Below are 15,187 nucleotides of genomic sequence, written 5' to 3' on the forward strand. Positions count from 1 at the left end.
TAAAAATATATTTTAAAAATAAATAAAAATAAAAATAATTAGCTGACACATACCCCACTATGCCCTTCCCTTCCAGCTCTTCTCCTTGTCTGTCTGATTCTCTCACTGGTACATCATTCAGTTGTCAGCTAAAAAAAGTGTGAATGACTCAATAGTACCCTAATCTAGCCCACTTGTAGCCATTTTCACATATTATTATAATTGATTGTATAGGTATTTATATCCCCTGCCTTTTGACTCCACTTCTAGACTGTAACCCCTGAGAAGGCAGAAATCTGCCTATGATATGTCTGCCTAGATGGCATGCACCCAGACCAATTAAATTTAACTGATATCTAAATCTTACATAAGAGGCAAAACTCTTCTTTTAAATATGTGATCGGGTACAACATAAAGCTTACTAGCTCACAGCAAACCCAGCAAAGTGTTTTTTTGTTGTTGTTTTTTTTTACTTTTTCTTAAATAGTATTTTTACCCCGTTTTATTTGAAATCCAGTAGATATGTATTTTTAAAAAGTGGTGGAGGGGTGTGTGCAAAATAGTTGGGTTGACCCACAACTGGTTCTTGAAACCAGAGTTCAAATTCTAATTTAGATTAAAAAACACAATAAATTTGAGTGTTTCTTGCCACATGCCCAGTCCACTAATGCATTTTTTTTTAAGAATCATACAAATTCCCATGTTTGGCATTGAGTCATAAGAACAAATATAGGTCAAAAGTTATTGGCAGAGCTACATAAATAAAGCAGTATACAAATACAGGCCTATACTCTTTCTGGCTCAAGCTAGCAACATTAGCCCTTCACTTTTATGGCCACTAAATTTCACTCTAGTTTTCATAATAAGAAGAATAAATATATTAATAAAATCATGTTTATATAAGAAGTAAGCTTGTTAAAATGCATTGAGACTCATGGTACTTTATAGAACCCAATTTATACTCTTTGATGATTTAGAGGTGATAACTTCATGTGATTCATTGCCACCTGGTTCTGAATTTTAATAATATAATGACTCATCATGGTTTTTACATTTCTGAGGGAACCAGCTTGGTTAAAACCATTGCAGTTGTTTTTACTGGGGTCATCTGAACCATGGTTCCCAGAATGTTCATGAAAAGGACATGCTTATGTGTTGTGAACAGCTGTAATCTATCATGGCTGGTGCCAGGTCGACACATTATGAGTTTACAGTGTCAGCCCAGTGAATTAAAGCTTTGTTGTAGACCAGCTTGCTATGCAATTATTTCCAGTTCATATCCTATAAATCATCACTCTTCATATGACGATCAGCAATTTCCATCTAGCATTCTAAGCATACATGCTTTGTCTTAATTGTGCTGCCTGGTTTCTGCACCTAGAACAGAATGACATGACTGGTACCGATAGCTTAGAAAATAAATTTCACTGTCACTAGAACCTATTTAAGGAATATTCTCTGTTCTCACTTTTTTTCGAGCTGTTTGGTATTTATGTTGAAATAATAGGAAATGAATTTAAAATAGAAACACTTCTCATGTCTTATATCTGCAAACAAAAAAAACCATAATTTATAATAAATTAGCACAGCAGTTGTTAGTGTAGCTCAGCTTTATTTTGCAATTCTCACACCTAAGCTCACAAGATGACACTTTTTCTGATAAGATAATCTTTATAAGGTAGTTCTGTGGGTGATTAAATCTGACAGATGCTAGTAAGATGGTGACGTTCCGAAGTTCCGAGATATAACAGCAAATGCTTTAAAAAATCTTATTAAAATAATATCTTACGATCTACCAATAGAAAGATCAGTTTCATAAAAGAATAAATCAGTTACAATATTGTATTTCTGTGTCTAAAATAAAAATAAAATTATTTACTAATAAGCAAATAAATAAACTAATTATAGCAAAATAAACATAAGGCAAGGAGTATTTTTTAGACTAAAGAATTACTGTAAAATATTATCTTTCCCATCATTACTTAGTGTTTACCGTCATTGCTGAGCCAAACAAAATAAAATGTTTCAGATAGATACAGAAGCTAAAGAAATTGAATGTGTTTTTTCATAATATTTTGATACTCTATCTGTTCTTCAAAATTGCCTTGAATACTAGATCCTTCAAAGTAAACCTTCATCTTCTCTTAGGGCAACGATGATAATCAGGTGACTGATGTTTCCAAAGGTATCCAATCTGAAATCTGTTATGGCTTCATTGTAGATTATATAATTCGATAAACCCCATTAATACTATGGCTTAATTTTGCAATGTGCCTTTGTTGTTTGCATAGTTTTAGTCCTGGTTTCTTATTTCTAGCAGAAGAATTTCGAAACAGTAGCTCATTGTCCTTGCTTGTTTTTGATTACTTCAATTATGTTAGCGTTGCTAGAATGGGTTGATATTATAATCTGTTGAAGCACTATATTACAGCATGTGCTTTCTGACTTTCTTATCTAAATATCAGTTGCCTAATGTATGGAATTTATTTATAAATACCTGGAAGTTCCCTGAATTGAAATTAACATGCTGGGCCAGATTCTCTGGCTTCATTAGCAACCCCTCATACCAAGGCTGTGTTCATACAAGTGTGAAAATCAGAATTATCCTTCCAGGGTTTTCCTGGCCTGAACAAGTTCCTCATCGGAAACAGGCTATACTCATCCTAATATTCCAGTCTTACCACCACAATCTATTCATTTGGCTTAATTCCATCTAACATGGACAGGAAGAACTTGACCACCAAGCAGGGGAGAAATAGGTAAAGTCAAGGAGCTGGGCTGGACCCCCCAGATGAGGAGCATCCTGAGTTATAGGTCATAATGAGGGGAGGAGACTGGAATGAAAAAAATCTTAAATAGTGCCCTGTATCTCATTAGACTGTATAACAGGGTGAAAAGTAGTGGTACAATGATCTCTTGATCATGAGTCCATGATGACTTCTTATAGTTAAGTATTCAATAAATATTTATTACTTTCCCATATTTATCAGCCACCTTCCAGGCAGTGAAGTGGGGAACAAAAGAGACCAAGTCCCTATTCTTGGAGAGTTTTGTTTAGCATCATTATAGACATAAATATGTGACATAAAAATATAAAGAAAAACAGACTTCACATTTTTCAGCTCTTCCTACATGCCAGGCACTAAATTAAGAGGTTTATGCATATTGATTTAATCCTCACAAAAATGCATGTGGTTGGTAACTATTGTTACCCCTATTTTCTAGATAGGAAACAGTGGTCATTGCTGTGGGACCAGGAATGTGTAAGTATCCTCAGAGAGCCGCAGTTACACCTTCTACTTGGGACAAAAAAAAGTCTCAAAATAGCAGATGATACAGGTTTTTTGGTGCAATGAATTTTCAAATAATCCTCATGCATTCTGTTTTCCCATTAAAGAAATTAAAGAAATGAATGATTCAAACTATGAAAATAGATGCCTAAAATCCATGGGACAGAAGCAACACTACAGTCCCGATAGGAATGCTGTTGAGATAAAGCCAAAGCACCACTAGGTCTCTAGGAGAAGTGTAACTTGGTACAGCTGTCTGATTCCTTTTATGAATGGATGGAAGTGATCAGGAATTAGAGCTGCAGGATGGACAATGACACTCATCCACAGCAGAACTAATAAAGTCAAACCCGGGTTTGACTTCAAAATTATATCAGCCGTGAAAATTATTCCACTGTCCTCTGTCATGAGTAATTGAACTATATTTAATTTTAATCATTAAAATGTAAAAATAATAAAAACCACCAAAATAGTCTACAGTCAATTTTCTGATAAAAATTTGTTTTCCCCCCCATTTGTGATTTTAATGGCCTCCAGAAAGTTTTTTGGAACTAGGTGTTAATGAAAAATATGGAAATGGATTTATAGCACATTGCAGCACACAGCGGAAGGATAATCACAAGAGACTTGTTCACACAATCATACTCATTTTTCAATGTGCTTTTTAACTGTCTAGGTTATTGGTTGTTTTTCTACATGCCTGTTCCTAGGGGGGGAAAAACAAACTATGATTCCAAAGAAAATAGTAATTAAAATTACAACAAATAGGACAAATTGCTATTTGAGCAGGAACATGCAGTTTTAGTCACCAAAAGCAAACTGATGCTCCTATATTTCCTGTTTACATGAATGAATTAAGTTCTCAGATTTCTCTATAAACCAGATGCTTTTTATATCTTGCCGTCTTAAAAAAAAAAAAATCAGTCCTCTCTGCCTTACTTTCATTGACTGACTTTGGAACAATGCACTGCGATGCTGTGAGGAACCAGTGAACAAATTCGCTTTCTGAATTTCCCAGATTCCTACTGTGCATCTATCATCTTACTTTCCCAAACCTCTATTTACTCACATAGAAACTGGAGAGAAATATTTTTTGGGGGGAGCATAAAGAGCCAGTGGGATTCCATTTACTCCTAAGGACTAGGTGCATGAGCTTTGGAGTCAAATAGATCTGAGTTCAAGTTCTGACAGAATTCGTTGTTCTCTAGTTGTGTAACCTTGACCAAGTCACTTAACCTCTTTGAGCTTTAAGTTCTTCATTCAAAAAATGAGGTTGATAAAACCTCTCCTCACAATGCAGTATGAATTAAAGGACCTAATATTTATAATGTGCTTTCTAACTAGCCCAATGCCAAAATCAGAGTAGGTTCTGGTAAATACTGGTAAAAGTTGTTTTTATTTTGGGTTATTTTTTTTCCCATCATCAATGTTCATTTTCCTGGATGGAGGCAAGTGCTGCCACAAGTCGAATGGGTATCATCCACGTTGTTTGGGGCTGGGGGTGCCAGGGGTGGAGGAGATGGCCCATGGGAAACAGTGTGGCCCCTGGATTATTCAATGGTCATTGTGATGAAACAGACATCACGGAGATGCCCCCAAAATGCCGTGTGGTTGACTTAATGTTGGGGAAGAGGGAAAGGGAACAACTGAAGACAACCTCAGGGTTTTGAGTCCGGTCACCAAAAAGCTGCTGATGCCATTGAGAGCTAAGGAAATGGAGGAGGAGCAGGTTTGGAGAAGATAATTAAGTAGAAATAGATGGACAAGCTTCAGCCTGTCTAAAATGTCAGTAAGCACTGGGTGTGTGATCCAAATATTCTTCTACATCACAAGAGAAAAATACTGTACCTGAGGATCTTCACTGACCGGCAACTTTGAGTCTTGTTTGGAGAGGAAAAGCCACTTGAAATTTAGTAAATTAGGTTATAACATCTGTATCGAGACTAGAGAAGACTTAATCCAACCACCTAATTTTACAAGTAAAGATGCCACATCTCAGACATACTCTTTGTTGAGTGGCAGGGCCAAGCCAGGACTCCACACCATGTAAGGGGAAATAATTCAGATTTCTGAAACGTTCAGATCTGGAATAAGATACCATGTAAACTTTTCAGAGTTGTTGTTATTTTGGTTTGTTTGTTTTTAACTCAACTAGCATGGTTTACAGATTATAATGAAAGGTCTTTTTTGAGAAAATTTATTGCCGTATAAACCATTGTCTACAAAATCACTTTTGAAGTTGATTTCCAAGAATTCAGATTCCATGAAAAGCCTCAGAAGCTTCGGGTACCTAGAGCTGTTTCTTGCTTGGGAAGACATGACTCCTTTCAGGTCATTAAAATAATGACACCCCGTGTACATAATAAGGGGCTGCCGAAGGAAAGGGTGGGGTGCTTCCTGCACGAGCCCTGTTTCTAGAATGTCAGGCACAGAAGAGTAACTGACAGCAGTTTCCTCTGAAGAAAGAAGATCATGCCCTGCTGACCGAGGAAGAGTGCCTAATACCTTAACAGAACCAGTTAGGGGAGATTTGAAAAAGGAGGGGGAGGGATGGGGGAGGGAGCCGAGCAGAGAGGGAAATATTTATAACTGTGACAACATGTTTCCTTGTAATAATTTATGAGCCTACTGGAGAAAAAGGAAACACACAAACTATGAGTAAAATATCCAAAATGTAAACATCATGCCTTCTGCAAATTTTCTTAAGTTAAAAATTAAGGTTGAGGTTGACTAAAGCAAATGCCTATATTTTCATGGTCTCTTATTTCCTTGATGCTAAGGGTTACCAACTGATTTACAACTTCCTGTGTTGTTTTTTAATCTATATTTGTCAGCACATTTTTAATGTCAGATTACTTAAAATAGACATCTTGGGTCTAAGAGGACAGGAATAATATTATGTTGACTTCTCTAAAGGTTTCATAGTACTTTACAAACATTCTCTTTTTGTCTAAAAAAGCTTTATATTTCTACATGAGTTTCAATATAGTTTTAAGGTTTTTTTATTCTAACTGATGACTTCAGGACTGAAATGCAGTTCACTCAGTATGCTTTGAAATTAAGTAAATTACATGTATACTTCATCCAAAAGGTTTCAGACTCCTCTTACTCAGGTAGTTTAAACTGTGAAAAAAAACAGGGAAGCCCATGAAAAGAGAAAGACTGGAATCAAGTACTTAGGATTCTTCCATTGTAGTTTCTCTTTCAACCATTGGGACTTATTGGCTCATCTGATTTATGCAAATTATAGAAACTTGTTCAAAAGGAATATTCTCAAATATAAAGGCTATGACATAGCTTCATCTTCATATAAGCTATTTTAGAATGTAATTAAAATGCAACATATAAAATATAAATATAAATTTATATTTGACTAGAGGCCCAGTACACAAATTTGTGCACGGGAGGTTCGGCCAGCCCGACCCCAGTCGGCAGATCAGATCTGGGCCTGTCGGGAATAGGGGACAGTGGGAGGTTGGCCAGCTGGCCCGCCCTGATCAGGGCCTTATCAGGGCCAGGCCGGCTGTGGGGAGGGGCTGTGGGAGGTTGGCAGGCCAGCCCCACCCCTGTTTGGTGTGAGGGGGCCAATTGGGGGTGGAGTTGGCTTGGGGGTTGGGACCGTGGGCCGATTGGGGTGATGGGGCAGATCAGGGGTGGAGCCAGCTGTGGGGAGAGGGAGAAAAAGGAAACACACAAACTATGAGTAAAATATCCAAAATGTAAACATCATGCCTTCTGCAAATTTTCTTAAGTTAAAAATTAAGGTTGAGGTTGACTAAAGCAAATGCCTATATTTTCATGGTCTCTTATTTCCTTGATGCTAAGGGTTACCAACTGATTTACAACTTCCTGTGTTGTTTTTTAATCTATATTTGTCAGCACATTTTTAATGTCAGATTACTTAAAATAGACATCTTGGGTCTAAGAGGACAGGAATAATATTATGTTGACTTCTCTAAAGGTTTCATAGTACTTTACAAACATTCTCTTTTTGTCTAAAAAAGCTTTATATTTCTACATGAGTTTCAATATAGTTTTAAGGTTTTTTTATTCTAACTGATGACTTCAGGACTGAAATGCAGTTCACTCAGTATGCTTTGAAATTAAGTAAATTACATGTATACTTCATCCAAAAGGTTTCAGACTCCTCTTACTCAGGTAGTTTAAACTGTGAAAAAAAACAGGGAAGCCCATGAAAAGAGAAAGACTGGAATCAAGTACTTAGGATTCTTCCATTGTAGTTTCTCTTTCAACCATTGGGACTTATTGGCTCATCTGATTTCTGCAAATTATAGAAACTTGTTCAAAAGGAATATTCTCAAATATAAAGGCTATGACATAGCTTCATCTTCATATAAGCTATTTTAGAATGTAATTAAAATGCAACATATAAAATATAAATATAAATTTATATTTGACTAGAGGCCCAGTACACAAATTTGTGCACGGGAGGTCTGGCCAGCCCAGCCCCAGTCGGCAGATCAGATCTGGGCCTGTCGGGAGTAGGGGACAGTGGGAGGTTGGCCGGCTGGCCCGCCCCTGATTGGTGTGAGGGGGCTAATTGGGGGTGGAGTTGGCTTGGGGGTTGGGACCTCGGGCCGATTGGGGTGATGGGGCAGATCAGGGTGGAGCCGGCCGTGGGGAGAGGCTGTGGATGGTGGGCTGGTTGGCCCTGCCCCTGAATGGGGTGGGCGAAAAAAAAACAGCTGCCTGGGGGAGGGGCCACTGATAGTGGGCTGGCCAGCCCTGCCCCTGATCAGAGTGGGGGGCCAATCAGGAGCAAAGTTGGCTGGGGGGAGGGGCTGCAGGAGGTTGGTCAGCTGGCCCTGCCCCCATATGGGGTGGTGGAGGCTGATCAGGGGTGGGGCAACTGGGGGGAGGGGCCACGGGAGGTTGGCCTGTCAGCCCACCCCACCCCCACCCCCATCGGCTGGTTCGCTGGCACAACTGGTTGTTTGGGTTGTTATGGTTTCTGGTCACTGGTTTTTTATATATATAAAATTCAAAACAGGTTTTCCACAAAGATAATAGCAAACTCATCTTTATTATTATAATTGACAGATACTGATACTTAATTTCTAATTCTTAAAACAAGAGATAATTTAGAGTATTTCCTATTAATGTTTTAAATACTTTAAATATTTAAAACCTAAAATTTAAATAGAACACTCTAAATGAAACCAAACAAAAATTTATCCATGATTAGAACTATTTGAAATAGTTTACAACTGAGTTCAAGGATATGCCTTTTAGAGTATAATTTAGTAAGCTAAACAAATATACTCTGAGTGGCTTCTAAAAATATTTTTGAAAAGCATTAGTTGTTTGCTAAGTATTTATAATGGAACCTACCATACTTTCCGTCTCTCACACTGAGGAAGTTGGAGGATAAGGTCAATCTAAGAATAAAAAGTACAGTTTTGAATTTAGCAATTTCAAGATCTCTGGTATTTCAATTTTCAAAAGAAGGACTTGTTGAAAGTTTGCCCTCTATGCCCTAACTCTTTACTTTTGATGAAATTTGTTGAAGGAAATTTTTTAAAAATGAACTCAATCTGGGCAACCACAGACCACACTGGATTCTGAAAAACAAAAGATAAAAAGAAGAATAAATTGAGCTACGAAGGGGAAAGACAGATTTTCTCATTTAAAAGTTAGATGTAAACACTCTCCTTTTCTAAATAGGCGATTTGCCTTAGTCCTGACCATGCCACAAAACTACCTAATTATGCCATGCTATCCAGGTCTCAGAGAAGTTGAGTCCACAGAATTCTTAAAATCAGATAGGACTGAATATATGTTTGATATTATCAAGACTGGCTGTGTGGAAACGGGTTGATAGCATGTCCTCATTAACAAATTCTTCTGAGGTCATTAGACTCCTTGGGCAATATTAACAATTACATATAGAAATAACATGGGCCAGTGTCCTCCGTGTGGCTACTCTAATCTGTTTTCCAATGCTAGCATTAGAGAGACGACCCTTTCAATAATAACAGTAATTATAATAACACACCTTTGGGTTTAATAATAGCTTCCCTTTGAAGAACTTCCATTATTTTCACCCACATTATCTAATTTGTGCTCGAAATAATTCGATGAAGTAGCCAGGTAGCAATTATCATTATCCTTCTTTTACAGATAAATAAACTGAGGCCTAGGGATTTTCTTAGCATCTGACAGTTAGGAAGAGAGCCAAGGATAAGCCTATAATGCAGTGCTCTATCTTCCAGATTATTACCATCTTTAGAAAGTATTTGGGCATCTGAAGAACTGTTCTATCCCTTGGGAAATGTTTGCACAGGAGCCAGATCTTTCCCTTTTAAATTGCATTTACTTTAAGAAGGTACTCTTTTTCAAATTCATTAGAGAGGATTTTGTTTTCTTAGGTCATTAAGATAGGAGTACTCAGATTTCTTTTCAAATTGTGTTGGCCTGAAGCAGAAGTACGCTTGAAATACTGAAGATGTTTAAAATAATCTGGAATCAGTTTCTTTAATTATCTAACTTTAGTTTTTTAAATTCCAAGCCCAAGTTAAACAAGATCAAATCAAGACATATAAATAAAAATGGGCACGAGGTGTTAACTGGAGTGTCCTAGCCAGGTTGCAAATTGGTTTACTGTGGCCTGCCAACTTGAATTCCTCTCGCAGCTTCAGCTGGAAGGGGTAGTCTTCATTTCCTGTCCTAACTTGTACTGTGTTACCGTTCACTGTTTAGGTGATTAGCATGTGGATCTGATGGTCTCAATGCTCTATTAAGTTATAAATGTTCAAACTACCAGTATGCTGTGAGTAAAAATAGAAGTTGCTATTAGATGTCTATTCATACTCTGCAGAAGCCTGGCAACATTCTAAACCTTTTCAAAATGTAAATACTGCATATTAAGCATAGGAAAGAAAATTAATGTGCTGCATTTGCAAATTTATTTCCAAGTCAAAAATGCAAAGAGGGAGGAGGATCTCATAGCAGAATTGATATTCTACATTTACAGGATATATTAAGAGTTTGTAATGGCCTGAACACAAAAGAGAAACACTTTAGAAATGAATTAATTTAGTTTCTCTGATAATCATAGCTTTTGAATTTACTCTCTTTTGATTTTAAATTTATGGCCTCAGTATGACATTAGCAGAGTTTATTGCATTTTGCAGGTGGCATTCATATGTTATTTTACGTGCGGTATATTGTGGGCAATGGGTTACCATTTTTTTGTTAAAATTTCCAGAACCACACAAGTTCTTCTTAATTAGACTTGCAAATTAGTAATGCCTTTCTCTTTGGGGGGAAAATACTTAAAACATTACAGGAATTTGTATGCCTTTTTTCCTTGTACTGGGAAAAGTTTGCAATAAAGTTTGCTACTTGAAACTTTGACATTTTTTAGTAAGTTCTGATTTACACATGAAGTCATCCTTTGATAATTCCAAACAAATGTCTTTTTCAAGCAAGCCAGTGTTTTGTATGTGTTCCTCTAGTTCCAAAGGGGTTTAACAGATTTATCTTGCTTTCTGCCACTTAAAACAATGGAAAGTTGTCATCTCAATTACATTTTTAATATTTTGAATAATTTAGTAATTGACACCTTAATCATAGATTTCAGCAGTACAAACACTACCCACCAATCACCTGCACTTTCTCCAGAGAAAATAATAAATAAATAGCAATAAACAAAAAATAACAAAAAATAACAGAGAAACAATAAATCAGAGTTAATACTATTAATAATGTTATCACATAAAGTAGAAAAAGAAAGCATGAAGTAACATTTTTCAGATAAAATCCTTATAGTTCTTAGGCACAGTAAGATCTGAAAGCAGGCTTTAATTTGTATAGTATGTTTTTAAAACTAAACTGACCCTGTACTTAGTTCCAAGAGGGTTCAAAATTCTTATCATTGATTCCCATGATAGAGGTCCATTTCCTACTGAATATGTAAATTCTTAAAAGATTTTTAGTGATATTGTTTGGCTTGTAAGTAAAGTTCTTGGATATTTTTTAAGCTACATAATGGTTGATAATGAAATTTTGTTCTTATAAGTATTAAATTATGCCAAAAAGCCACTTACTTTATATTCTTTAAATACCATAGCATGATTCAACTAAAGCTTGGAATGTAAACTGTCTTAAGTAACACTAATGAAATGTACACGTAATGAACAATATAACTAACTTAATTTTCATGTAACAGATAACATCTGGGGGAAATGTGTATTGGTAAGCTATATAAAACTAATTTTCTAGCGACCACATCTGTAGATGTTATTTATTGTATGTTCACTTAACAGTCGATTATTCAGTTTAGAAATCTATTCTCTTCTTTATTAGAGCTTTTAATGTACTCACCTTGGTTCAAATGGTCTGCTCATTATCTGAAAAAATATAAATGGCATTCACATGGAACAACATGATTGTTTTTATTATATCCATTTGTGTGCAAGCATTCAAAAATGGCAAGAGAAACACATTTATTGCTTTACATTCAAAGTAATATTTAGGGGGTATTTGAAAGTCAAGCAAAACCAATCATTTGGCCAAATGGATGTATGTGTATAATCAGAAACTCCTGAGTTTTAATCTCAGCATTAGGCCTCGGGCAAGTCACTTAAAGTCATTCCCTTTGTTTCTTGATCTGAAGATTATGGGTGCTATTCTCTTATAGAGAAAGGGAGGTTGCTAAATCAGGGTACCAAACAGGAGTGTTTTTTTAATAAACATACTTGATCCTTTTTTGTTTTTTATTTTTCTAGATTTAAGAGGTAACATATTAGGCTTTTGAGGAAAAAAATATGAGACAATTACAATTCTATAGGAATGTATAAAAATAGTTATAAAACTAGCTTTATTTAATTTGCTTCAACTATTCATAGACTGAGGAAATTATAACGTTCTTTCAGAAAATCTAACTTAATAAAGCTGACCATGTCTCCCTGTTTTAAATAGATTTTATTACAGAACCAGTGATGTTGTAAAACATGAGGTTTTGTTAAAAAAAAAATACAAAGGCCTAATTGTATTTTTTTTAAAGAAAGTATTGCATCAGACGGTTTCATTTAAACATATTTGCTGGCTCTGTGCTCTCACCACAATTATTGATTCTAATTTTTCTTAAACTGTTTTTTTTTAAATGCCACTTAATGGGGAAAAAAAATCACTGTGATGCTTCTGTAAACTATATTTGACTGTATACCTTCTTATAATTAGTTAAACAGCTTTGTATTTACCCTCATCTGAAGTTAGGATATGTTTTCCCTTACAGTACCTTACTAACACAGCCAAATGTAACTCTTCATGAAAAAGAAAAGTGTAAGATTAAAAAAAAATCTTTAAAGAAAAGTGTAACTATGGTTTGGTTCCCTGATAGTATAAACACCCTGAAGAAAAGAAATTACCCCTCCCCCCCTCCAGCTTTGTGCACAAGGTAAATCAAGTGACTAGCTGTATTAGCTACACTCAAAGTCAAGTAGAAGAAAAGCTCAACTCTCAGTCAGAGCTCCAGGTTCTAGGGATAAATGGGAGCTTCATTCCACCAGAGAAATGATGTGGACCTGAGGAGCTCCAAGTTTCCAAGTGTGTACCCAGTACACACACCCCAGTGCCAAAGACCAGGAGCACTGGGTCATTGGCAGGTAGTTCAGATTAGCTTTCTAAAGAAATCCAAACCACAGGGAGGGCTGGGAAGGACAAAATGAGAGAGTTGAGCACAAATATCTGCTTACATTTAAGTGTATAATCTGATGGAAGATGGGACACAGGTGGGCAGATGGTAGAATCTGCTAACAGGATGGAGAGGGAATAGGGAATCTATTGAGAACTTCCACCTCGAGGTGAGAGAGAATTAGCAGAAAGGCCTAGCCTGTATATGGAAGTGTATAGCAGTGGGACAGATATGCCACAGCAACAAATAAAAGGACATTTCAGCTTCATTAAAAGGACATACTTGTATCTTGCGCATTAGCTCAGGATTATTTTCTCCAAGCCTGCCGGAAATTCAGTAACCTCCCTTCAATTCTTCCTCTCTTCTTATTTCAATGTCTCACCCACCACGACTCCCCCCATATTTCTATTTCTCAGCCTATATTAAAGTCTGTTCCACTCGTCCTCTTCCCTGTCTCTGTATTCCCATGTGCTGCTTATTTATTTTACCTATAATGTTTCAGAGGACACTAAAATATGTTTAGCTGTTTCATTGTCCTAGTTTAGTAAAATAAAGAGCAATATAAAATGTAGGAGGATGAAAAAACAAGCGTGGTAAAAAAAGGTACAAATAATTTTGTAGGAAGCTGAAAATGCCTCCATTTAGGAAAAAAAAAACTGGGGCTTATGAATGTGATGAGAGAAAAGAATCATTCTGATATGCTTTTTCTTGATGTTCTATTTTGATTAACATTTAGTCAACTTAAGATAAACAATCTGGAATGATGTCATCTAACAGAATAGAGATTAAGTGCTCAATAACATCAGTAATTTCCAAGTATGGCAACATGATGACACATTCCAGTTTACTGAAAACTGAATAGGCCAAGAAGTTAGCACACCAGGGTTTAACTCCCAGACCTAGCAATTATTTGACTAAGCCAGTCATCTAATCTCTTGGTTTCCAATTCACTTGACTGTAAAGTTAGGATACTTCATTCCTACTTTATATGTATACTAAGCAGCAACTTTCTATAAAATCAAATTAAAGTTAGAAATATGAATCCAATGTAAGATACATTGGTATGACCAAGCAATAACTTAGCCTCCAGTACATTTCAAAACCCATATAAGTAAAAATAAATAGTTATATTTAAGTGATGAAATATTATATAAGCTTATCTAAACTATTGTGAAATTAGAAATGAATATATAATGATTTTAGGGCTTTTCCAGGCCTCAGGGGATGGTAATTATTTGGTGAATTTTTGCATTTGCAGAGTATTGTCTACAAACTTGTAAGGCTCACGGTCTGACTTTGTCAGCAAATAGGATAGCGTCATCTCAGGGCCACAAAAACAGGATCATGGAGCTTACTAGAACATCAATTTATTGATTTACAGTAAGGAATGTGATAAGCAAGAGAATCAGAGCACAAAAGTGGACATATCTTTATAGATCATTTGAGAGATGGAAAGTCAAATTATAATCAAAATATTGGTTGTTCAACATAGAATCAGAACAAGAGGAACTAATAAAATGATTCAGATGTTTAATGAAATCAGTGCCCTCGTCTCCTCTTTCTCTCTCCCGACTTCTTTTTTTTTAATTTATTCATTTTTTTTTTTAGAGAGAGAAACAGAAGCATTAATTTGTTGGTCCACTTATGTATGCATTCATTGGTTGATTTTTGTATGTGCCCTGACTGGGGATCGAACCCACAACCTTGGCGTATCGGATGATGCTCTAACCAGCTGAGCTAATCAGCCAGGACTTAAATTGACATTTTAATTCCTGTTTCTTCATTTCTACTGTTGACCAACCATGATCCCTCTTCCTCTGTTTGATACACTCTTGCTATAGAATTATTAAATGCTCACAGTGAAATTTTGCCTTGCCCTCTGTGCTCTTGGTTGATTTTCCAAGCATCTCTGATTTACTGTGTGCTGGCTTTATACAGTAACCTAGAGCCTTTTGCAAGTTCTTGATGGCCATTTCACTGTGGCCTGTAAGAACAACTATATCTCGCTGAGTAACGTCTATCACAATCAGGATGTTATTGAGTGTTTTAAGCATCTAACCCTCTGCCAAACTTTGAGAAGAAATACAGGGGATCTAAACCATGGTCTCTGCGTACAGAGAGCTTGTAAGCAGGAGGAAGGGGATACTGACCCATGAACAATGAAAGCTCAGAGAAGTACAAAATGAAGTCCTAAACCACATAGGATGGAAAGAGAATTAGACAGTGGGTAGAATAAAATGCTAATTATCAGATGCAGAAC

General features: G+C 36.2%; 1 protein-coding gene across 1 annotated transcript in view; it reads left to right on the plus strand.

Moving 5' to 3' along the window:
- LOC102255881 (chromosome unknown open reading frame, human C10orf107) overlaps positions 1-15,187 on the plus strand; it is a 110,721-nt gene that overhangs the window by 88,352 nt on the left and 7,182 nt on the right. The window lies entirely within an intron of this gene.

Source organism: Myotis brandtii, unplaced genomic scaffold (genome assembly GCF_000412655.1).
Source record: "Myotis brandtii unplaced genomic scaffold, ASM41265v1 scaffold196, whole genome shotgun sequence".
NCBI lineage: Eukaryota > Metazoa > Chordata > Mammalia > Chiroptera > Vespertilionidae > Myotis > Myotis brandtii.